The sequence below is a fragment of the Passer domesticus genome, chromosome 1, assembly GCF_036417665.1.
Source record: "Passer domesticus isolate bPasDom1 chromosome 1, bPasDom1.hap1, whole genome shotgun sequence".
NCBI classification, from domain to species: domain Eukaryota; kingdom Metazoa; phylum Chordata; class Aves; order Passeriformes; family Passeridae; genus Passer; species Passer domesticus.
In genome coordinates, this window is record NC_087474.1 from 8767375 (window position 1) to 8790758 (window position 23384).

General features: G+C 37.5%; 1 protein-coding gene and 1 long non-coding RNA gene across 3 annotated transcripts in view; both read right to left on the reverse strand.

Moving 5' to 3' along the window:
- PTPRN2 (protein tyrosine phosphatase receptor type N2) overlaps nucleotides 1-23384 on the reverse strand; it is a 630571-nt gene that overhangs the window by 593152 nt on the left and 14035 nt on the right. The window lies entirely within an intron of this gene.
- The window catches only part of LOC135278681 (uncharacterized), a 40287-nt gene that overhangs the window by 5810 nt on the left and 11093 nt on the right, over nucleotides 1-23384 (reverse strand). The window lies entirely within an intron of this gene.

Below are 23384 nucleotides of genomic sequence, written 5' to 3' on the forward strand. Positions count from 1 at the left end.
GGATATAGATGATCAGCCGTCTACAGACCTTGTAGTGAAAGGATTTGTGTTTTCATTAGAAGAAATAGTCAATAGGGTAACCAAGGTATCCTGGAGAGCATTCTAAACCCTGCGCTTGAAATCCAAATGTTGCAGAAGTTTTTTTGTGATGAATTTGACAAAAAGGCATATTATCACAAAGAATGGAGCAGCTATGATGGTGACCAGCAGACACTAGTCACAAAAGTCCATAGCCATGCAGTTCACTCTGAGTGAACTCCTCACATCTGATCAGCTGAAAAGGCCTCTGGCCTTGACAGACCATATTGATGTAATGGGAGCTGAGGTAACTCATTCATTATAGGCACCTACATGGACACATCTAAACATGGGTGTCTCAATCTGAAGGAGAAATCAGCCACACTTAATCCAAATGTGCCTTGACTATTCACATTTAAGTAATGCATATTATGATGTTTTTATGATTTTATTATCTTCCAGCCAGACTTGAATCGCTGACCCCATTTAGCTTTCCAGTTAATAGCTGTTTGAGGATTTGCCAAAACCAAAATCATGTGCACAGATTGTTCTTTGCTGAATTGATTCATTCAGGACTTATTTTCAATATCATGTCTGCCCCATTTGCAGATGTTCTGTTCTCCTTAATAAGGACAAGAAAACTGACAAGCCTTGTTAGAAAATTCATATCACTTCTCTTCTGTTATTCCAGTCTGCAGTTTGTCTGAAAACTTGCTGCTGTCTTTTTTTTTTTTTTTTTTTTGTCAGAGCCAATAAATCCTACACTTCATCCAATTTTTATTTCCAGATAGGATTTTCAAAGAGACCTAAGGGATTCTCAGGTCTTATTAAAAGTCCCTGGGAACTGGGTTTTTAACTTTTTGAAACTTCTTATCTTGCTCCTGTAAGCTTTCACATTCTGCACCCTGAGTCAATACAGACAGAAGTTACTCACTGACACGAAGCAAGCTTTAAAGGACAGGTTTTAAATCAAGAAGCTACTTACCTGACCACAACCAAAGCTGATCCTTGTACCATTGCAGTCTTGCTATCAAGTCTTATGATTCCTCAATACATAACTTCAAGTGTCAAGATAACTCTGGGATGCTACTACCTGTCCTTTCAGGCCGCTCCTAAAAATAAATGAAATGGGCCAGCAACAATTCTCTGACCCTGGTATTTATCAGCACAGCATGGCTCACATGCATTTAGCTGACTTCTCTCACTCTATCCCCTTTTTCTCCAAAATAAAAGAGCTGCATCCTACATTCCTTAGCCTATAATATATTCCCAGAATTTGCCTGGGCATTGTCTGCAAATGTGCTTATTTAACACTCCAAACTGCACCATAGACATGACTATGCTGGCAGTTCAGGAGTTTGGATGATCTTATATCTGTGCTCAGGCCCAAAGTGTATCCAGGATTAGTTTATTAACAAAGACATAACTTCATTCTCCTAGATGATGATGCAGTTTGGATGACAGATGGATTTTTTTTTTTTTTTTTGCCTGGAACTGTAAAGAAAAGTAGGCTTCTTGACAGGTACATTTCACTGAAGATTTATTTTTTTTATAAAGCAATTATATTTTTCCCTGGGGAAGTAGCTTTCTCTGTCCTTTCTTAGCCTGAAGATATAATGACATTCTCTGAAAATGGAGAAATCACTCAAAAATTACTTAGTCGTCTCTTCAGTGTGGTGGGCTCTCTCTGCAAAGGGTTGGCATTGTGAGTTCCACAAAACAGCCTCAACAAACCCCTTAACAAAAATATTTTGAGAGATGTCTGTTTCATTCACCATCACAGTGTAAGTGTCGAAGTTAAAGGTGAAGGCTTGCAGTCTCAACATGGAAGTTTAACCACAACTGAGACAGGTGCCAATGACAGATGACAGAGAGTTTAGAGTGCTGCTGCATTTCAGCCCCCAATTACTGATGTGTATTTCCATTCTCAAGAACCCCATGTATATCACTTAACATTCTGTTCCTTGTTTGGAAAACTCTGCTGCCTAAACCAAAATTGCTTAGCCAAACACTTAATTAATATGCATGTCTGGAATAGGTGGTCCTAACAGTGACCAAATTATTTGAATCTGGACCTCAACATTTTTGCTCCCTTTTCTTGCCTAATCCAGATATCACTTTCCACTTTTTCTGAGCTACTGTCATTCTCAGCCTTTTATTTCTCTGGTTTTAGTTCTCCCATGTTGAAACCATCAATCATTCCTTAAACAACATGCTGTGTTAATCCACATCCTTCCTTTCCCCTCTTCCTTCTGCAACTTTTCTGGGAGAAAGGTGTTCCTTAGGTCTGTTATCTGTCTCTCCTGCCATACATTAAAACAAATTATCTGTTGTTTTATTATATTCTGATTTTATCCTTCACTCAATCTTCTGGATATCCAAATCATATATTTTATATATGAGTTCTTGCTTATGCAAACCACCATTTTCATCCAGGCTTTTACTTCTGCTGAAATAGCTCTCGGCTTCTACTCTGTGAGAGATAAACACATACAAAAAGTTCTTGCTTCTTTCATTATTCTTAGTTTAAATTCTTTATTTAGGTAGTGTGCGTTGATGACAGAAGGTTTGGTTTTTCTATTTTAGTAATCCTTCAGGAAATATGGAGATTATAATCTCTTTCCCTTTTTAATAGGCATCTCCCCTGAGTGTAGCAATTTCCTTTTTAGCGCTTTCTAGTGCTTTCCTTCTTTCACATGCCTTTCCTAAAGTGGCTTTCCTCCTCAAAGTTACAGTTTCTATTCTTAAATCAAAAACATGCCTTTCCAGTCTTTCTATACTATCTTTACTACTACTTCCTTGCTTACTGGTATTGACTCCCTGGAGAGAAATAGTTGAACACAAACATAAACTAGGAAAGCCTAGTTTTCTTCAGTTGTCACCTGTATTTACAACTAGTTAAAAGTTACTTTGTAGACACCTACACTCATAATTCAAATGTGAAGATGTACTATAAGACCTGGTCTTGCTAGGAAACCTTCAGTTATTTAATATTGTTATTAATACTTTCCTATCTCTTGCTTTTTACTTTTTTTCATTTTTTTACCATTTTGATTATATTTCAACAACTTCTATTCCCTTTAATATTCACACAAAAGACTATATGTTCACCAACTTACTTTGTTGCAAAAGCTATTTCACTGTCTCACGCTCCTATTGTTCTTATCTAATTTTTAATTAAAAAATTAAAATATCAGATTACAGAAACGTAGAATCACAGAATGCTTTGAGTTGGAAGGGACATTAAAATCATCTAATTCCAATCCCCCTGCCATGGACAGCGATACCTTGCACTAGACCAGGTTGCTCAAAGCCCCATCCAATCTGACTTTGAAAACTTTCAGCGATGGAGCACCCACAGCTTCCCTGGGAAACTTGTGCCAGTGCCTCACCACCCTCACAGTAAGGAATTTCTTCCTAGTATCTAACCTAAATGTGATCCCATTCATCTTAAGACCATTCCCCCTTGTCCTATCACTCCTTACCCTTGAAAAAGTCCCTCTCCAGCTCTCTAGTACCTCCTTTAGGTAATGGAAAGTGCTATAAAGTCACCCCAGAGCCTTCTCCAGGCTGAACAGCCCCAGCCCTCTCAGTCTGTCTTCACGGCAGAGGTGCACCAACCCTCTGAGCATCTTTGTGGCTTCCTCTGGACTCAATCCAGCAGGTCTGTGTCTCTCTTATGCCCCAGAGCTGGATGCAATATTCCAGGTGGGGTCTCACCAGAGCAGAGCAGAGGGGCAGAATCCCCTCCCTCAGCTGCTGCCAGGGAGCTGGTGATGCAACCCAGGATGTGGTTGGGAATCAGGTACAAATATCTTGCTGTTTACTCCACCTGAAAGCCTCAATGGTTCTCTAAAGCCTCTCCTGTTCTTTCATGTCTAGGAACAGATTATTCTCCTTCACAAGTTTACTATGGAGAATGCAGGATACTTATGCAAAACATGAGACTAAATTAGAAAGTACATGTGATTTTAGATTTTTAAATAGGTTGTTTCGCAACGCAAAGGTTGCATAAAAAAAGACTGTGTTTAATTGGGCCCTTGGAACACATCTTTATTAAGAACATTTACTGTCAATGATTCAATCTTTTTATGAAAGAATTTATACCGTCATAATCTGCATTTGTGCAAAACCCTTTGCTCTGAGTCATTCAGTTGATGGCTACTTTCCAAAATGCTGAAATTACTCACCACAAATCTACTGCAGTGACAGAAATGTAAGTTTTGAATAATGGATTTAAGAAGTCTATATTACATTTTGGCTCATAATCTGTATTACCATAGAAGAGACATTAAATATATGTGTGCAGTACAGCAAGCTCCCAAAACTCATCAATAGGGTGACAAATGACATGAGAAATTTAAGGTTTTGAGTTTCAGAAGTCAGTTGGGACCCAGTTTAGAAAACGTTAGTCTTGTGATCACACAAATCTAATCTTTAACACCAGAATGATTATTACATTCAAAGGGGATGTTATTTGAAAGCTTTCATCTACTTTTCAGAGCAATGAATAAACCTGGTGACAAATTTGAGGTTTTCTTGATGAGCAAAAGTAACAGAGGATGCAGTATCTTCTTTCCACTTTCTACTCCTCTTGTGCCTCCTTATTCTGATATTCCAACCTTCTACCACATTCTGCCTATTAAATACAGGCCAAAGGAAGGCAAAGGAGGACAACCCTTAATAAAACCCAACAGGTTTCCTCACCTTTCTGAGCTCCAAACAGGGATTACATTTTGTTTTCTGAGTACAAGAAGGGGACAAAGAACTGGGAGAAATGTTTACAGACCAGCAGCAAAACACTGAGGGTCTGCAAAGCAGCCCTGGGGGAGTGGAACAGGGTTACTGTTAATGTTCTTAATGCTTTTGGTGTTCAGAATGCAGCTGGGCATTAGCAGGCAGGACTCCTGAGTTTACTTAATTCTGTCAATAACTCACAGCAAAGCACAGAGAAATGTTCATCATGAGAATTAGTGGCCTTACCACAATGATGAATCAGCCTCTCAAATGTTTTAATATGAACTGACATAGGAGTGGTGGGGGCTGGGGGGAAGCACAGAGAGTGGAAGAACAAAACAATAAGTTGTTTTTTTTCCCCAAGGGTGAAGAAAGTTATAAAACTTATTGGCAAAACATTCGTCTTTTTAATAAGCCTTAAATAAGTAGCCATGGACCTCACCTGCAAATAATATGGTGAGAATCATGGAGAGAATCATGGCTTTGGCTGCCAACTTCACAGGGTTTTTCTATTAGCGTAAGTCTAAATGCATGTTTCTGGCAACATAAGTGGTGAAATATATTCTGAACCAGACCAGTACTGCCAATCTGACCAGTATAATTAGTATTATGTCCTATTTTTATTGCGCTTTTTGCATTTAGGCAGTAAAAATGTAGAAGCTGATTATAATGCTAGACTCTCCATTCTAGAATGGGATTAAAATATCCTAGATATATTGAGAAGAGTAGGCTCCTCTGCCTATATTGGGGCTTTTTGGACACTTTGATGAAATTTTCATTGAAACAGTCCTTTTCAATCCACATATGCCAATAACAATAAGAAAACACCTGGAATGGCATTGGTCTTAGTCAAAGATTATGATAAAATCAGGGAAAAAAATCATAAAAATGTTGTGAAAAAAGGGTTTGGCATTTTTTATTTTAAAAAGTAATTTCTATAATTTCAAGTCATGAAAAGTCTCTCACTATACCCTGAAGAACCTGTCTACACTGCAGAAACAAGACAAATATAAACTCATTACTCTTTTCTGGCCTTTGGAGGACTTATGCATTTGAGAAGTTTTTTAATATAGGCTTACAAGCACTGTCATAAATTATTCAGAGTTTGATTTTATATTGGATTTGATCCACAATGCAGTGATCAATCTGGGCTACTTTCAGAAATGAGAATGGCAGTTTCTGTGAAATACAGAAGTTAATAAATCCTGTTTTATTGTTTATAGTCTCTCACTGTGGGTCAGACAATGGGTCAGACATTTGGTTTATTAGTGCAGACTCTAATCACTGTGTTTTGCCACATAATCAAGAACAAGTTCTCAGTTCACTTCTAGTTTTTCACTTAATGAGATAGAGAAGAGACCTTTCATGAGTTTTGGCTTTTCTATAATTCTACTGGCTTGCAGGTTTTGCACGGGATTTCATCATTAGCAGATAATTACCATTAACACTTTCTGCAGTTTTGCTCTCCTGTTCTCACTGTAGTCATAGAAAGGCACTTCATTTGACACCTACTTCACTTCCACAACTATTTTAATAACAAAAACTTTGCTAATTTTCAGTGGATTAGGAATAATCTATTTTGCTGAGGAGATAGCTTGCCTACAGAGCAGTATGGTCAAAGAAAATAAAATACAGTGCCTTCCAGCTAAGAATAGATGGCATCTCATATACCTGAAGGAAATGTGTCAGTAATACATTACTGCTAAAATAAGCAACACATAGGCAAAAATATTCCTTATCAATTTCAATGAGATGTGACAAAATACATCAACATTTCTCTTCTTAAATACTTGTAGATTTTCCTATATATTTTCCAATATTGTCATAATCTTAATATTTTTTAGCAAATTATTACAAGTCTTTCTATTTTCCCTCTATCCTCATACTCCTCTTCTTACTATTGGTGATCTGGGCTTGCCCTCTCTCATGATTTCATCATCGATCCTTTCAAAACTTGCTTTACTTAATGTTGATTATAACATTCTCAAAATATACATTCAGCAGTCATTTAGAATAGAATAGAATAGAATAGAATAGAATAGAATAGAATAGAATAGAATAGAATAGAATAGAATATTTCAGTTAGTAAGGACCAACAAAAATCATCTAATCCAACTAAATGACACACAGAAAGTTGCCAGTTAACCCTCTAAAATCTCAAAATACGGAGATTAAATCACAGTCAATATACACATTAACAACTGCAAGTAAAAACTTCTTCTTTCCTTCACTGTAAATTAAATTTTTGATGGAAATAGAGCAACATAAGAGAACCATATTGTTTTCAGATTCAGGAACAAGTACAACCCATCTGAATGAGGAAGCTGCACATCTGGATGGGTATGATAGGGAAGTGGCTGGATTTAATAGCAGGCCCTTCATCCCTTCAAGCAACCTGTACCTGATAGCAGTGCCAAAATACTGAACAGAAAAACAGATATAATATAATCGAAACAACAGAATTAAAGCATGAATAAAACAAGCAAAACTCTTCTTAAAAATAGTAAAGCTGGATAAAACCAAATGAAACTCTAAACCAGTCCAGTTTTACTGGGGAGATGAGGCTCATTTTACCCATGCTGAACCATGTATAAGTTAGATCATCAGCAGATGATCTCCCTGTGGTACACAACCACTTCAGAGAAATATTCATCAAGACAAGCAGCAACAAAATTGTGTTTATGAGCTGCCTTCCATCCAGCATTCACACATAATCATTTTGTACAAATCATCTCCATGACTTGTGCAACTTAAAAGCATATAAGCTACGAATCTTATCTTTTCCTCAAAGTCCCCAAGCATTCCAGGCTGCCTGGAAAAGGTATTGGACTCCCAAGATTTTCATATGAGTTTTGCAGTTGTTTGTTTTTTGTTTTCTGAAGTGGAAAATTACTGACAAAACCTCAAGCCGCTCACACTTGACTATGGATCCAACATTTACCTGCTTTATCCTCAAATCCTATTTACTTTTGAACTATAAGAAAAATGTTGACCAAGCTGGAGATACGTCTGTGGTATATTTCTCTTTTAGGTATATTTGTAATTGATTTTTTTATACAGCCATGCAAATATACTTAAAAGCTTCCACCTGATTTTAAAGTACAAAGATACAGATGTGAGCTAATCCTCTGCTGTCTTACTCCAAAAGAAGTCAGACCCTCTCAGAAGAAGGCTGCTTCTATCAGATGCTCCAGCCTTTTGCTCAAGTCCTGGTATGTATGATAAGCTTCTCATTAATGCTCCAATTTTCCAGAAAGCTTCCTTATACTCCTGAGCCAACAGGACTCCAGTCTTCTGCCTTGGATATCGTCCAAAGTATTAACAATGATTGCTGAAGTTTGCTTAATACCTCAGTAAATAAACGAGTTTTATGTTCTACCTCCCGTGGCTGTCAGCCATTGCCTGTGTTCCCAGACACTGCTGCAGCAATGGGCCAGCACTAGGATTTAGCTGCTATCTTGGAAGAAATGGATCTGTGAATATCTCTTCAGAAAAACAGTTCATCAGGCTGTCCTCACTTGCATGGCAGTCTTAACACTGGTTTTACTCTGGTGTTTCACTGTGAACTCTCCATTTCTAGAGCAAAGTAGATTATACTAATTCTAATAAATGATTTTATTATCTTCTGTTCTCTTACTAAGCCATATATTAACTCCATGAGTTAATATAAATTAACTCATGAACAGCATTTTTTCAAATTAGCAGTAGTGGGTAAGAAAGACAAACTGTTTTGGATTCCAAAGGAGAACCGCAGGATGATTTATTCACACTGATTAAATTAAACCCTGAATCTTGAGTATCTTTTATAATTAACTATGTGATTTATCCACACTGGTCTACTGGGTTGGTTTTACTGCATTCATTTTTTTCACTTGTATACACTTTAGGTCCAACACAATATGTACATTTTAACAGATCAGACAAGCCTAATGGCTCTTTGTAGTTTAGCTTTCCTTTCTCACTTTAAATTGTGTGGTTTTTCTCAGTTGCTATGTGATGTTTGAAAATCAATTCATTAAAATGCACACTATTCTCATGCAACTGCTGTTTCATATTTGAGTGGACATATTTGAAGGGCTTTTTCAGCTGAATAGTGCTGTGCTTCCCCAGCAAAGAAGCTAGAAATGGTTTCCAGCTTGGAATCACAGACATGTCACGTATGTCAATGTTGATCTTTTCAACTCACTGATAATAAAGCCTGAAACAGAAAAACATGTAAAGATAAGCGATGGAAAAACCTACATCTGTGGAAAACTAAACCTTTTCTATATGCCCGGCCAGATCTGCATCTTCATTACTACTGCATCACTGAGAACAGACATTAAATCATAAACTGGCTCTAGTAAGATGCTCAGCACTTTCTGTCCAAAGAGAAATGCAATTTCCCAGTAATTTTAGAGAGGGTGGGAATTGTGAGAGTACTAAATTCTAGTTGGATGAGGAGAAATAGAGAAGGCTGAAGCAGAGACAGTAGTCTTGCTATTTTTAATATAATCACTAAAGACATATTTTTCATTAAAATCCCCAATAAGAATGGACATTTAACTCTGTTACATTCCTTAGAGAACCAGTCCAATCTTACTGTTCTTCTAATCCATTTTACAGGTAATAAAGGAAGACTGACAAATCCCGTATTACAGAGATTATAAACAGTCAGTCTGCTACATATTTACTATGGAATAGCAACAAAGACAGCTCCTGAGATCATTCAACATCTGCCAGCTAGTTAAAACTAAATCACAGGAGACTTTCTGGGTATTTCAGCCTTTCAAGTGGGAATCTAAATTCTATGCTAAGACGTCTGTCTCACGTTGCTTTTGTATTAGGTCTCACACCTCAACAAGCTGTATTTTGCACCTTTTTTTCTATTCTTAAAAGAAAAAATCAACACATAAAGCTGTATCAAAATCCATCTAAAGATTTTCTTCCTTAAGCAAGAGAGAATAGATAGTCCAAACTGCCAGTTCTGGCTTTCTACATTTTATCAGTGTCCCTCCCTCCATGATGAAAGGAAATATTTGAATTAAGCGTGTGTTTACTATAGGAAGAGAAAGGCAGAGAAAACCAAATTGTACATGGCCACTGGCAAGATTATAAAATCAGAACAATTGACAAGTACACCCTGCCTGAACAAAGACATGCAGCAGAAATGAAACACAGCCTGTCACTGACATTTATTACAACCCTTTCAGGTGGTCAGAAACACCATGTTCAGTCCTCAGCCAGTAAGGTGTTTCTGGCTACATGTGTCATCTCTTACATCACTGATTCAGACTGCCACATATTAAATTCTTTCAGTATATGTTCATGAATCAGTCAACCTGATATAACTGCTCCAGCCAGGCTCTGTACATCTATTTGTCTCCTTCATTTGTGTCTCCTTCTGAGCTGCTTACACTTGGAAAATTGACATCTGTTGGAGCCAGGGATGGTAAATCACTATTAACATTGCAGCTAAGCATGAGTGTGGATTTGTGAGAGCAGAAAATCTTGCTTGGAAGCTAAAAGAGCTCTATTTCTTGGGGAAAATATACTACTTTCACACAATTAAATTCTTGCTCTGTATTATATCTGTTATAAATCAAATATACTTACTTAGTCTTAGACATCACACTCAAATTGATATGTCCACATTACCAGCTCATCAAAGAATTGAATCTATCTGCAGAAGGTGGAATTTGTTCTGTAAGGCCACCTAAAATAACCTTTTAGTGAGATACTCCCTTTATCATAAAAAGCTTTGGAAAAAGAAAAGAAAAAACAACCCAAACTAAAGCCTCAGACATTTACTATTCCAGCCTGTAAAATAAATAGATAGAGTTTTATAAGTAAAAAAATCTCATTCAGCTTTTTTCTTACTGTCCTAGAGATCAGCCAGTAGAGCTCAATGTCTCTTTTAATCTTCTCTTTCTTCATCCTCTTCTGCAGGTAGGTTCCTCCTCATTATATAAACTCAACAATAGTCTGTGAAAAATTGTATTTGACAGCTCGTTCCAATCTGTGCCTCTAGGACTGCGTAAAGCAGCAATTCTCAAACTTTTTGGAAATGCAGCCCTCCTTTGGTAGCCTGTCTTGGGTATGATAGCTCCCCTCCTTGACAGCTGCTTAGGTATAACCTAATATGCAGCCTGATCCAGGAGTGCCAGATTTCATAATTGTTAGCAGAGGACAGGATCCTCCAGGACTGAAGGGTGAGAAGAGAATGTAATTACCAGCTATAGGTTTTTTTTCTATTTCCCATGGAGTCGTTAACTATCAGCAATTAAAAATAGGTACTGCTACTACGGTGAAAAAATTGAAATATCTGCTTCTAGGAATGATAGCTGCTTGTAGTTCTCTTTCCTGGAAAAAAAATGAGCTGCTCCTGTCTTACATGAGTAGTACTCCTATGCTATACTCCTAGAATCTCATCATAGTGCTGCATGGCAGAATTACTGCCTGAATGAAAAGCATGGATTTATTCCTCTATTTAAAAGCAAAAAAAATTTTTTAAAAAACCAAAAACAAATTAAAAATCTTTACCTTGTTTTTAAATACTAGATCTAGCTAATTTTTTCACTGAAGATTGATTTACCAAAGACTTTATTTCAAGCCAATCTGAGCTCCATGAGACCAGCTCTAGTTCAGTCATTTCAGAACATTGCAAAGACTCCTGATGAAGAAATCACAATTTGGTTGGGGTTTTCTGCTATGCTGCACCTTAGCAGTGAGGTCTATCAAGAAAATGTGAGGATTTTGAGAAAAAATGTCCTTGCAGCCTCACTGAGACAAAAGACCTGCACCCCAGTTTCCACTGACAACCCAAACCACCAGCAGCTCCACTGTTAACCCCTGCTTGGTTCATGCAGACCACAGGAACAGATTCCAGAGGAGCAGCTCAGCTTTGAGTATCTTAAACCTCAAAATGAAATAGATCATCTGAAGAGTCTTTTGAGAGAAGCAGAAAGCACCATCTTTACCATCTTTACTCTTTTGGAAATTATGCCTAAAGCCTCTTGATAGTCCAGCTCTTCGTTTCTTTTTGTTCTTACTTGTAAAATGTTTGCATTTTTCCCCCAAAGTGCATCTAACAAAGCAGGTTTAAAAATCAAACAATTTGATTTCAGGGTGACATAAATTTGTCACAATTCAGTCCCCAGTAATTTATGTTGTTCTGGCCACGCTGCCTTTTACTATGCTTCAGCTAAAGCAATTTTATATCTCAAATTTATAGATTCTACTCGAACAGTGTCCCACCCTCACATTTTACTTTGTATCTCATGTTCTAAATAAAGTGATATAACTTTAAATGGTGTTAAGTCACTCAAATTTTGACTGCCAAAAGCAGAAATGTCTCCTCTAAAAATGAGTGGCACCTCTGTCAAGAATGTAGGCTTTCCATCACAGGTAGCTGCACCACAAGGGTCATTCTATTCTGGAAGTAGATAAACAAATATTGTAAGAATTTGGATTTAATTCACTAGTGTTAACTAAACCAATAGACATGGAAAGTTTTCAAATGTCCATAATTATGTAGATAGAACCACACTTATGTGCTTTATAATTTATGTTTAAATATATGGAAATTTAATTTTCCATATTTTAAATATGGAAAATTTAGTTTTCCATAATTCTTTTTTTTAAATCTCCTTTTATCTCTTTTCCTACACCAAACTGCCCTCCATAATGTTTTTAGCCTTCATTTGGTGAGCTCTGAGAGTGTGCTGCATCACAGCAAAAATTGCAGTAAAACATGATAAAACCCCCATGATTGTGAGGGGAAATCTCCCAACTCCTGAATCATCTCACTCCCACCAAGGAGTGAGATTCCCTTGGTGGAATCCAATTCCCTCCCTCTTCTCAGTAACTCTGACATCCAGAATTAACACACCTTGCCAGTAAATCTGGCCTCAGAAGCCTATGTTGCACCAAGTACTCTGAGATGTGTGATAGCTTCTAAAACATAAGAACTCTCTAAAAGGCATGCAATCATTCCTAAATATTGGTATTTCTAATGTTGCTGGGAACATTTAATAAAATAAATATTATAAAATAAAGAATTGGTCTTACTAGATGAAATTAAAAGATCTTCCCCATTAAGCAACCAGCAAGTCTGACCATGAGCAGCAGAGGTAGGTCAGTATGTGGGTGACATGGGGCCACCACCAAGAGCTGTCCTCCGTGTCACCAGCAGCATTCTCTGCAGCTCCAGTCATGCACTTAGCAGCAAGAGGCTTCCTTAGTGATCACTGAATATATTCTCTCTTTGCTGCCTTCACTGTCCAAACGTTTTCTGGCTCTCTTTTGTTTCCTGTCATTTGGCAAAGCAGCTGTGACACTTTTGCACCATGAGCTCAGCCCAGCTGGAGCTGCCCATACATTAGGACTGGGTCTATAAGGACATGCCTTTCTTTAGGACAGTGTGCTAGCACAGCACACTATTTGGAAGCACCTCCTAACTATGACACTTATCTCTAATAATTTTGAAAGGACAGAAATATATCAGTAGCTTCATTACTTCAACAGCTATAACATAAAAATTTCAATAGCTAGAAAAAATACGTGCAAGAATATGGAATAAAAGAAACCTTTGCTACTTCAAAATAGCTGTTCTCATCTAACTTGTTAACAGATACCTGCTGTGTCTTTTGGCATAAGAAAATCATACTATTACTTTTTCACAATGAAAGCCAGCAATTTATCTCCTTATTGACATTTTAAGTTGCACAAATTTCTACACCACAAAATGGAAGCAAAAATACAGTGAAATAATTTTATATCTCCTGTTTTATTATCCAAGCCACAATTGCTCCTGATCTCAACAAGAAAATTTTAAGTTTAGTGCTAGTGAAAAGTGTGTAATTTATTTTTGCAAAACACAACATGAGCTGAGTGTCAATCAGACCACAACTCCTAATGACTCACGTTCCATTTGTCTCTACACCTGTATTTTCAAGGAAAATGTTTTTAATAACACAGTTTGGTTATTTTTTCTAGGTATGCTTTTGTTGTTGCATATAAGATTCTATTCCAAACAAGCTAAGGCAGGTAATCCTTTCATGCTTCTATGGTCATGGCCACTTTTTGCTATTACTGTATTGACTACCAGTTATTTTTTACGTAATTTGTATGAAACTTAAACCCAGCAGTAGGGGATGAGTCATTAGGAGTAATTTTTAAAAATAATAAAATGTTATTGTCTAATCATAAAAAATAATCAGAGGACAAAGTATTGTCTGAAAAACTTTCTGTTCATTTCTGAAAGATTACTGTATTTCAGCCTCTTCTTGCTCCCTAAAAATCTCTGCAGCAGTTGCAGAATGTGAGCAGATAGAAGCTCAGATACATTTCTCCCCATGCACTATGGGGAACACCTGCTGCCTTCCTTCTCTTTGATGTGGAGTTTGGCAGTGAGTAAGAAGACTGAAGCTCTATATGAGCCAGAGATACAGTGCCCATCGGGGCATGATCCTGTACTGACCTGAAGTCACAGGACTCATTCTCTCATTCTCTTTCTTCAGTGAGAAACACTGCAGAAAAAGCTGAGAAGGCATAGAAAGCTGCACTGCAGCAAAATACCAGGCCAAAACAAATAACAACCCCTTTTTCATCAAAAGAATAAAAATTCATACAGTGCTTTGGGGTCAAAAGCTATTATGGCTATATTTTAAATTCAGATTAGTCAGATTTTTATCTGTGTAATCTCCTTCCTATTTACCATAAAATCAGCTGGGTTGATTTGGACTATCTGACCTCAAACACTGCAGAGAGAACTCAACAGACAAGTGCAGAAGAATCCAGAGGTAGCTCTGATGCTTTGTAATGCTGGTGGTGATTTGAAACCAGAACTCTGAAGAAGAATTCAAAGTGGAGGTGTCTGTATTGCAGTGAGTATCTAAGGGCAGTGAGTAGCAGTGAGCACTGCTCAACCAGAACATGAAAGCATGAGAACCCTGGGCTTGATTTTATATTAGTCATAAATACATGTACATACACACACATCTGTGGAAAATGGCCACATATTGAGGATTTCACAAGCCCAAAATGTATCAGCTTAGACTGAGCACTAGAAGTGACATGTGATAGGAGGCAACAAGGTGATGCTCATTCATTCTGATTTTCAACATAAAACAACTAGATGCTCTCACTTGAGTACTATCTTGATAGTAAATTACTCATACTTGTTTTGTTCTGTTGAAACTCCACTAGAAATGCCACTACATTACTAAGACAGAACAACAATAAAAGACCGAGTAACCTCATAAAGTTCTGGTGGAGCTGAAAACCACTGTTCTCAAAGGCAAAGCTGTCCTTAGAAAAAATGAACTCTTTTCCAGGACCTGCCCAGGTGACAAGCAAGAACTACAAAAATGTCTTATGGAATTATTTAAGAAATAATTTCTCAGGTTAACTACACAGGGATTTTATTTTGTTCCTTGAGTACTTCAGTGTTTCAAAAGCAAGTCTTCAAAATCAATTTTAAAATAGTACAAAAGGTAAAAAAAAAAATTTTCCACTTAGCTTTCCTTATTATATAAAAGGACCTCCATCCTTTCCTTCCGCAGCTGGTACAAAAATAATAAGAAACATTTAGCTATGTTTTCTTACATGACTACAAGCCATAAATGAGAAAAGTATGAATACAAAATTGCTATCCACACCAGCTTCTACAGTCAACCCATTACAAAATGCATTCAATAAAACAACAGTTTGCAATCAAATGAGATTTTAACTTAAGCTGATAAGCATTTTTGTCTTTGTATGCTGGTAAGAGGGGCAAGATTTTCTTAGACCTTATAATTTAACATAATTAAAATTGCTTTATTTTAATAATAAAACCACCACAAAACCATTTTTCTCCAGAATTAATAGGTACTACCATTCACACTGTGTGAACAGTAGAGGAACAGTGAGGAAGAAAAAAATCTGTACAGCATACATTTCACAGTAATGCACTCTGTCATATGAGAGTGACTGATAGATTTCAAGGTCAGAAAAGACCATGGTGAGCACATACTACATTGAAAACATCAGAGAATGTCATCACCATCATTAGGTGATCACTGCAATTAGTCCACAATTTCTGTTTGAACTAAAGTATTGTATTGTATGCCCCATTTGAATAATTTTGATGGCTTATCATCCCAGTGATTAAAAACCCCTCATCTTTCAGCAATAATTTATTCAGTTTCAGGTTAAATTTTCCACCACTTATTAGGACTTTTTTCTTGACAAATTTAATGAAGTTTTTTGTTTACCAGAACTACAAAGCTGTCAAGTAAACTCCCCAAAGTCTTCCCAGTCCAAATCCCCATGTTTCAAAATCAACTTTTTGTGTAAGTAGAGATTTTATTACACTGGACATTATAAATATGTTTTGGGTCATAGAATCACAGAATAATGGAATGGTTTGGGTGGGAAGGTACCTTAAAGGTCACCCAGTTTCAACCTCCCTGCTGTGAGCAAGGACACGTTTCCCTAAATCAGCTTGCTCAAAGCCCTATCCACACTGGCCTTGAGCACTTCCAGGAATGGGACATCCACAACTTCTCTGGACAACCCGATCCTTGTCTCACCATCCTGATAATGAAGAATTTTTTCCTAATATCTAATCTCAACCTTCTTCATCTGAAGGCCATTCCCCCTTCTGCTTTCACTACATGACCTTGTAAAAAGTCCCTCTCCAACTTCCTTACAGGCCCTGCTTCAGGTACTGGAAGGCCACTATAAAGTAACCCCAAAGATGAACACTTCCAACTTTCTCAGCCTTTCCTCATAGGAGAGCTGTTTCAGCCCTCTGCTGATCCTTCTGCTTCTCTAGACCCCCTCCAATGGTTCTGTGTTCTTCTTATTTTGGGGACCCCAAAGCTGGATGTAGTACTGCAGGTGGGGTGTCACAAGAGTGGAGAAGAGGGACAGAATCCCCTCCCTGCCCTGCTGCCCAAGGGGCTTTGGATGCAGCCCAGGCATGTTTGGATTTCTGGGCTGTGAGTGCCATGGCTGGGTCATGTCCAGCCCACCCAGCACCCCCAAGTCCTCCTGGGTAGGGCTGCTCTCAATCTGCTCATCCCACAGCCTGTGTTGATAACAGGGGTTGTCCTGACCCAGGTGCAGCACATTGCACCTGATCTTATTAAACCTCATGAGATTCCCATGGGCCGCTTCTCGAGCTTGTCCTGGTGCCTCTGGATGGATCCCATCCCTCAGGCAGTCAAGCACACCACTCAGCTTGGTGCCATCTGTAAATGAGCTGAGGGTGCACTCAGTCTCACTGTCTGTGGCATTGGTGAAGACATCAAATAACACTGGCCCAGTAGAGACCCCTGAGGGCACCACTTGTCACTGATGTCCATCAGGATCTCAACCACTGACCACTACCCTCTGGATGCAACCATCCAACCTCCCTATTCACTGGACAGTCCACACATCATTGGAGAGAGAAATCCTTCTCTCTCCAATTTAGAGGGAAGGGTGTTGTGAGGGACTGTGTCAAAGGCTTTATGCAAGTCCAAATAAATGACATCTGCAGCCCTTCCCTTGCCTACTGATGGAGTCACCCCATCATTGAAGGCCACTAGATTGGTCAGGCAGGACTTGCCCTTGGCCCTGTCCCCTATGTGCCTTGGCACATCTGCTAGGAGCATTTGTCCCAAGATCTTCCCAGGCACAGATTGAGAGTTCCCAGGGTCTTCCTTTCTAACCTTTTATAACATAGGTGCAACATTTCCCTTTTTCCAGTCACCTGGGACTTCACCTGACTGCTGTGACTCTTTAAATATCAGGGAGAGTGGCTTGGCAACTACACCACCCAAATCCCTCAGGACTCTGGGATGCATCTCATCAGGTACCATCAACTTCTGTATATTCAGATTCCCTAGGTGGTCATGGACTTGGTCTTAACCTACAGTGGGAAGCACTTTGCTTCCCCAGTCATAATCAAAAGTATAATTTCAATAAAAATATTAGCAGCAAATTGTTTACTTACTGCAGATGAGGGAAATATCCAAATACCAACAGAAAGAAAAACTGTTTTCAGTTTAATTTACCTAAGCCACCAGCTGACTCAACAACCCACAAACTGACTCATTCAGATATAGGTTTTATCCAGATCTCTCAATCATTTTGCATAAAATGTTAACTTCAGAAAAGATAAGTTTTCTCAAATGTCAATAAAATTATTACCACCTTCAAAAGTGAGCTCCATGGTATTTTTATAAAGAACTTTTTGTCATTATGTGTTTTTGGATTGCTGTCATATCCAACTGTTTTCCAGTGCATTGACATGTGCAATTGACATGACTAATTCGTCACTTTATTAAGTTTTCTCTCTACTGCTCTCTTTCTGTGTGAATTTCTCTCAGTCTTGCCCGTTCAGTTCCAGTGGTATTCTTACACACAAGGGTGTAGGCTTTGAGCTTGATCTGTAGGAAACCACTGTTCAAAACAGAATCTAACTCATCTCTGCCTGCGTTGCTGAATTCACCCGGTGCCTTTTCCTGGATTAGCAATCCTCTACTAAAGAATGGTAACTTTAAACCACGGTGTATTATCCTGCTGAAATCCAGATGAAACACAGTGAAAGGATGTAAAATCCAGCTTTGGTCATCATCTACCAGCATAAGACATGGTACTATAGCCAGCTGGACATGGAAGACAGGAATTCTTAGAGATAATATTGTGTGAGATCATCATGGATGTAACGACAATTCCTGAACTTCAAACAGATTCAATTCTTAGTATTTTTTAACCTTCAAGAAAAGGAATACCTGTGTAAAACCAAGTATTCCCTCCAGAACATTGTTGTTTCTCTGCAGTGCTGTATTTTGCTTTTACAAACTGTAACACTGAGCATATCTTATGTGGTAAATTCTTATTTGGAAAATAAAATCAATACATGCACGGATTGCTTCTGCAGCTGGAAATGGTATTGCACATGTTTCTCCTATGTAATGAATAGGGACACTAAATTTAACAGTTAGTAACACAGTATAATTTCCTACCTATGTATTTTTAAAAAATTCTTAGGATTGTGAAGTACAAAGAGAAGGACATTTCCTCATTAGCTATTCAATATGGCTACAGATTAGGAAGAAAATCACCTTGTAGAAACTTGCTTTCCATAAATAAAAAGCTTTGTATACAGAAATCAAGCTCTGCAAAAATCTTGATTACAGAAAAATATGTTAATGAGTACTACAAAAAGTAAGTTCAAGGAAAGTGTGAAACTAATGTTTTTACATCACCGTGTTCATTTAGGAATTTTTAAAATTAGTAAATTAAATATCTCATTTACATTGCACCTAGATCAGAGCTGCCACCACAGTTGCTACTTGGTATGCAAGCATTACCCACATTTTGAACTCATAAAAACCAGAGAAATGTCATGATTTGCCTAATGTCACATAACAGGAAACAGGAATCAAATCCTGTTGTATGGCCACTTGACATTCAAAGCCCTTCATAATCTGCTTCCTAATATTTCTCTCTTCTCCCATCACCCCCACCTCTCCAGTCCAACAACTTGAGTCCTCCAACTCATTTTACTTTCATTTGCTGTTGTCTTCCTGTTAATACATTTGGAGTGCCCTTTCTGAACCAAGTTATTCTTCTATTCATTGATGCTCATCTTAAAACCCAGTCCCTCAGGGCTGCCATGGGCCAGCACAGAAGATGTCCCTGTGTGTGACCAGTTCTCAACCCCTCCTTACCCATATCCATGGACTTTCAGCCCCTCAGGCCACCCTGCAGGTGGGTTTTCAGCCCACAGTGGCTGCAATATTGCTCTTTCTTCAATGAGTTAAATATTTTTCTTCTTACTACAGTACAGAAAAGGATTCACTGTCAAATTAAGTTAACATAAACAGCACATTGTTAACCATCTTTACACTACTATTAATTTATGCAACCTCTAAATCCTTGCATTAATTATACATCCTACCTAATTTATCAACCCCTTCAGACTAGAAGTGCATCTTTTCAAATAGTTTTAAAATTTTCAACACGTTAGGTGGCAACATAAAATAAATAAGTACTATATAGTTCACTATAGTTATTTGGGAAAAAAAATGCAGCATTTCTATATCCAAAGCAGTCCACATCAGATTTAAGACAGGATTATTTTCTAATAAGCACAGGTTAAGGAAAAATCCCTAAAACATATCTCTGAATTTTTTACAGTAACCCAAGATAAGTTAGTACTGGAAAAAAACCAAACTATGCTGAACATGAGCAAAGCATGATAAAGTAAATAACAATCAAAAATTATAAAACTTGTTATACTCTAGAAGAAGGAAGGAATGTATTTGCAGCCAAGCTTGTCTGTGCTGGTGCATTTACATGATTATATACCATGGCCAAAAATTTTTTGAGCTTAGAAACAAACTGGAATTTAACTGCATCTTTTCAGTTTAAAGTTAGTGATTGCTTATTGCTTATTATATTGTAATTGCTTATTCCAAACTACGAATTTATTCACAAACAAGAAGATTACTTTTAAAAATTCAAAATAATTGACTTCTCAAAAATATCATTCAGTCCCAAATCATAAGATACTCCATTACTGTAGAGCCAAAATGTCCTTCAAGAGAAAGAAGACAGTGATTTCTGTCTACAGAATCCCTGTTACTGTGGTTCTCTTAGTTTTAAAAACTTTGGATGAGAATGTATTTACCTTCTTTCTTTTTTTGGTATAACAAAGGCACACTAAAGATTATAAACCTTAGCACTACAAAGGATTCATAAGACAGAGGATTTGGAAACTATCCCATCTGAAGATGCATTAAGATGCAGATCTGAAGTTTTAAAAAGTTCCTGGAGATATTACAGAAACTTTGGATGGGAGCTCATACTCCTCTACATTTCTCTAATACAGTCTTTGCTCACACTTTGCTGCTTCTGCAGCTGAAGGAAATTTAGCCAGTTTGCTGAATGCTCCTGGAGTACCACTCATCTCCTCCTGAGGCAGACACGTAAAATAGGTCAGATGAAATCTGTCCCATGAGCACCTCTTCCCCTTCAGGGACTATAAATGGGACAGAGCGACTGACTCAGCTGCAGAGTTCTGATGTAAGATGAAACCCACACCACACAACTAACAATCCAGCAAGTTTTCTCAAAAGAAAAACAGTTGAAATGTTTCTTATCAAAAGCAATTTAAGAAAAAAACTCCCAGATTTTTAAATATCTAATCTAGCACAGTCTTATTTCTGAGAGCACGAAATTACTAGAGTTGAAAAGGAATTTGGTACATGTTGTTGTTTCTCATGAGGTTTGTCAATAGGTGTAGCTTCTAGTCTGTCTGGGATTAGAAAATAATTGAAAAATTGTGCAGAACCCATTTTGCTGTAATTCTCACTTGAGGACAAATATCTACACATTTTGTGATATTTTGTAAAAGCTGGAGCTTTTGAAAGCATGTTAAAACACACTTTTTTTTTTTTTTTTTTTGTGAAATTAACATATTCTTTGAAGACAGTTGAGAAACAGAATTTCTTTTCCTGGTATTAAAAAAAAAAACTAGACCAGGTGGCAGACACCTCAAGAAGCAGAAGTAAAAAAAAAAAAAAAAAAACAACAAAAACATTTTCATAAAAATTTCAGTCACATTCTGCTCCTGTGTAAGAAAAATTAAAAGATTGCTTTATTTTGGGTTGTTTGGGTTTTTTAACAAAACCAATTGACTTCTCTGAACATTCTGATCCTTATATAAACCAAAGCTGATGGAGACTGTCAACAGATCTTTCAAAGAAAAATGCAGTTTTCAGAAAATTGAGGTTCTAAAGATAGTTCTAAGGAAAAGAAAATAGAACCAAAATATTTAAATTGTGGTAAATTTAATGCTACAATGCATCTCAGACAGATATGAATGGTGGGATTTCAGACAAAAGAAAGAAGTTGGACAGGACTCTGAGCAACCTGACAAGGTTAAAGATGTCCCTGCTCATTGCAGGGGATTGGACCAGGTGACCTTTAAAATGACTTTTTCAACCCAAGCCACTCTGTGATTCTGTTCTGATTTTGTGATTTTTGGGTATTTCAAATGCCCCTTCCAGAGCTGGCCTCCTGGATCAGGTGAGCAGCAGAACCTGGTCCAGTGACAAGATTGGGTCCTCCTGCCCATCATGGACACAAAAGATTTGTGGATACAACTTCTAGGATGAGGACTGGCAAATCCTTCACTCTGCCCTTGGCCTGACAAACATTGCAGTTCAGGCTGAAAAGGTTCAGTATTAACATAAACCCCCCAAATCTTAAAATATTTCAGTATTTTATCTTCTGCAAAAATAATATTTTAAAGTGGTTTATTCCATTAACACACTTTAATTTTATTTTTGCCCTGAGATGGAGCAAAAACAAATGTTAAAATATGAGAGTCTCCTATAAAGAAAAAATTCCACATGTTGAGCAGATAAAACTAAAATCTCTTCAAGGAATACTCTATGCTGCAATTAAGGAATGAAAGCAAAAAACCACAAAAACTACCCAGGCAAAACCATCCCAAAATATAATGTATTTCCTTGTTCTGTTGGGTCATGTAAAACATAACTTTAGTATCTGTACTACACTGAAGAGTTTGAATCTAATGATCACACAAAACCAGTGGCTCAAGAAGTTAAATACAGCAGCTCTACACAGCCACACTGCACTTGGGAGCAATTTGAGATCCCTTGCTCTTCAAGCAAAAACTCACAATCGTTGCTCAAATAACCTAAATACAACAGCCAGAGATTTGGAGGAACTGCCATTTCATGTCACTGTAGTAATTTTTGAGGAAGACTCAAATGTTTCCTTCATTATCTTAATTTAAAGAAAGTGATAAACACATTCCTATAAGCTTGTTTTATAACAAACCTGTTCTGATAGCTGGAAGATCTGAGGAACTGTTTTGTTTTAAACTGCACATTCAAATAACTAGAAGTGCTACTAAAAGGAGCAAAGCAGTCTTATTTTTAAAAAAATATTTCACCTTCATCCTTTAAAGAAGCCCTTGAAAGTTATGCTTCTTTAAACTCTGTGACTTCAAAGTTACAAAATTGTAACATATTTTCTTGAATCTGAACTGCCTTTCTCCTTAATATTATCATCCTTGTTTTGTTTGTCTCCACACTTATTTTTTAAGACTTTGTTCGTTTGTGAAAGTAAGCCAAGGCAATGAAAAAAATATTGGTTCAGCTGTGGTTATAATATCCACCAATTTGATATAAGATCATGATAAATCAGCACACTTACTGTACCTTTTTCTACTTTATTAAATTACTTATTTTTCTGAGTGCCCTATTGAGCTATTTTCTCTTAAAATTCAGCACGCTTGCAATTGAATCTTCCCTCTCACACAGATGTCACGCACAAAGATGCACTTTCATTATTTCACACCCAAGAAGTAAAACAAATCCTAGTTCTGCTCCTTCCCATCACCTAGAGCACAGAAATTACATGAAGGCCACACTGAAATCCCACTTGCACACAGCAAAGTCCATGTTTTCACCTGCTCTCACACGCTGGGGAATGCAGAACTGCCACCCAGTCTGAAAGCAAAGGCAGAAGGATGCAGGGGAGGCTGGGTAGAATGATACTCCAACTCAGCAGACCATAATAGTCTGTGTGCTCTGCCTTGATGTGACTTTTTTCTATTCACACTTTCTTACCTGGAC